The 3,265-nt window shown below is 46.1% G+C and overlaps 1 protein-coding gene across 4 annotated transcripts in view; it reads left to right on the plus strand.

Moving 5' to 3' along the window:
* The window catches only part of cdc42se1 (CDC42 small effector 1), a 17,125-nt gene extending 14,302 nt beyond the window's left edge, over nucleotides 1–2,823 (plus strand). For all 4 annotated transcript variants that reach the window (XM_042213707.1, XM_042213705.1, XM_042213708.1 and 1 more), the window contains exon 5: nucleotides 1–2,823. This exon is cut by the window's left edge and continues 516 nt beyond it. The gene's annotated coding sequence lies outside the window, so the exon portion shown is untranslated.
* The last annotated feature ends 442 nt before the right edge of the window (nucleotides 2,824–3,265 follow it).

Below are 3,265 nucleotides of genomic sequence, written 5' to 3' on the forward strand. Positions count from 1 at the left end.
AGCAGATTCTGAACCGTGCGTATGTTCAAGGATCACGTGTCCAAAGTGATTACATCACTGGATGCCGTCTCCCAGGACGCTGCTGGTGCTGAATTTTAAAGGACTCTTGTTTTAGGAGACGGGAAAGTCCCATGAATCCCTGCTACACTGGACTGCACTGTGTGTGCTTGTGCTCTTACATGTCTATCTTTGTGGGGACCTGTGTGATTGTTGGATCATGTGAGGACATGCCTGCAGATTGAGATTTGTTGTTCAGGTTGTGTCATGGAGGGTCCTCACAACGATAGAAATCCAGACATGCAGGACTGGACCCACAGTCCTAAACCTCCACTAGAAAAACACCAAAAATTATCATTATTATTATTATTCAGAAAGTTCTTTGTTTTTATTTTTAACGCTTTTTAAATTCTTCATCCAATTACTGTGTTACTCAAACTGTGGTTCAGGGACCCCAAACGGGGCTTCAGATGAGATATTTTAGCTCCCTGTTTTTAGCGCACTGCTTGAAAGGCCTGTTGTAAGCTAAGGTGTCACAGTTATTACTGCTTTAAACGTGTGTAATCTTCTGCTGTTCCTGATTGGCTGTCTCACATCTGCTCAGCTGTTATCCAGATGTTCAGGTTGATCTCAGCTCACAAACCAAATGTGTTTAATGTTGTCTTGAAAAAGATCATTTTGTAGTTTTTGAAACATCTGCTGATAAAAACTGATGCTTCATGTAAGTTTCACTGCAGCTCTTTTGTCACAGCTGAAGATTCGTCCACGTTGTATTTATTTTTGTAAATCACACTAACGTACAGGTTGGTCCAACTGTTCCCAGCTCTGTGTGCACCAGCCAATCCTGTTTCACATCCAGTTATTAAATGTGTTTGCCAGTAAGAGCCAGCACTGATTGTTTCTCCAAACACGCACACAAACGCAGCACAGTCAGGACAGTGAGCCACATCTGATTGGTCTGTTTATTCGAGTCGCGCCGTTCATGAACGCCATCCTGTGCCCGGATGCTCTAACAGCAGCGCTGACTCGTCAGGGAAAACTGTCTGACTGGTTACCGTGGAAACCACAGAGTGACATGGCAGCTGGGCACTTGCTCCACATCGACAATGGCGACGACGGGAACGTAAGTGCCCGAGCTTCTGGTGCATTGGTGAACTGTGCAGAGCGTGGGAGGAGTTATTGTATTTGACTCGGCTCGTTCCAGCTTCCCGCTGAAAACGTTTGTGTTCACAAACTGAGACATGCGGCATTAACGCTGCCGTTAAACCAGCGTCAGGAACGCCTCTGACCGTGTCAACACTCGACTTGAAACCTGAACGTGTTGTACTTTGGTTCAAAGACACGGGGACTGTTTTAATGGACACAAAGGAAGGATAGGTCTCTGATTCCAACACTTTCACCCGGGACAAACTGTTTTCCTGTGGAGCATCGTTGTTTTGGATCATTTTAGCTCCAGAAACTGTTACTCTCATTCTAGACTCATGCTGGGAACCTGAACGTCTCCTCCACCGAGGCCTGAAGAAGATCAGGATGTTTTCTTAAGATCAAGATGTTCAGCCTGAGATTTTTTCCCAGACTAGTTGAAACTCGCATCTTCTTCCTTTTTTGTGTCATATCAGACGTATTTAATCCTCCTGAGAGAAAATGTTCAGGCTGCTCTGAACGCTCAGCTTCCAACAGCTCGTTCTACTTTTATAACGCATCTCTGCCCACCGACTAACTGCAGGTTTCCAGACACTGACCAATGAGAAAACAGTGGGATTTAGGGAGGGCTGTCTTAAAGAGACGGGAGCATACGAGGGATTGTTTGGATCTGGGAGTCGTGCACAGATAATGATTTGATTACAAAAATCTGACCACATCAGAAACCGTCCCGACTGCGGTGACTTTACAAAGCGTGTAAGTGGAGACGAGGACGTCCAAGCTGGAGTCGACGTTGTGGCTCATTCTCGCTCTTGGATTCTGGGAAATGAAGCCTCTTCCTGTCGACAGTCCTTTCCCTTCAGGTGGAAACAGACCGAGTGCTTTTGTGTCACGCTATGCTTTTATTTTGTGATAGACGCTGATTCTATTGGTGCATATGATTGTTGCACTGAGAGTGCTGATCACAGAGCTTCTCTGAAAGAGCCTCGGTGGGAACGCTGTCCAAAACCACACAGTCTTCATCAGATTAACTTTTCCTTTTGCAGCTGTTTGTCGTCTGACACTGATAAACTCTGATGTCAGCCAATCAGCAGCCCCCCCGCAGCTGCGCTGGGATTAAAGTGAATGCAAATGATTGGGCAGAAGAGTTTTAATGGATTTCTTATGGGCTGTGTTCACGTTTGATTGGCTGAGGAAACTGTCAGTCAGCGAGCTGTGGGGGTTTTGGTTTTAAAGCTGTGAGCGTGAAACATGACACTTCCTGCTGGTCCAATGATGGTCTGCCCACCCGGCGAGATCTGAGGAACGAGCTGAAGTCGGCAGCGAAGCTGCTTCCTGCGTCCGTTACTGTGCAGATGACTGATGTGAAACGTTGAACTCTTCTGTGCACTGAGTAATAAACTGGATCACACATTAGACTCATGAGCCTGGCTCGGTTTACGAGGATATTTGTTCAAAGATCTGGAAGGTTTTAACTTTGCATGCAGGAAAAGTCATGTTAATGAAACCTGCAGCAGCTGCATCCTTGTGTTTACAAAACCTGAGTTTGTCACATCATCATCATCAGGTTTGTGTGGCGTCTTGTGTTGTGTAAGCGGCTCCTCCTGCAGAGGAACAAAAACACCTTTATTCTTCTTATGTAACGCTTGTCTCATGATGGCTGAATAAATCTGTCTCACCAAACCTGTGTTTGTGGCTTAGTGTGACGAGAGTGGAAGTTTATTCTAAGAGTAGTACAAACATAACACTTTGATCAGTCCTAAAGTACTGAAACGTGGATGGGAACGCCTTTGAGGGTCGATGGTTCAGTTTCGTTTTGTTCCCAGTAAATCACAGCAAACATGTTCAGCTGTCGTCATGGAGACGGGGTTTCATCTTGTAGGCCTGGATGTCTTACAAATGTTTGAATTCAGGTCAGGGGTTGGTCAGTCCACATCACCGCTGCAGACAGGACGGGGCTCCACCTCCACCCACCTGTCACTCACACCTCACCACTGTCTCTCTGCCATTCCTGACTTCCTCTCTGGTAGCCAATCGTCTGCTTTCTCTGATCCACGAAGACACCGAAGCTGCTTTTGTCCTTCTTCGTCAGCACTCTCAGAGCAACCATCACATGTGTGATATA

This window comes from Haplochromis burtoni, unplaced genomic scaffold, assembly GCF_018398535.1.
Source record: "Haplochromis burtoni strain Fernald_Lab_line unplaced genomic scaffold, NCSU_Asbu1 Contig_472, whole genome shotgun sequence".
NCBI lineage: Eukaryota > Metazoa > Chordata > Actinopteri > Cichliformes > Cichlidae > Haplochromis > Haplochromis burtoni.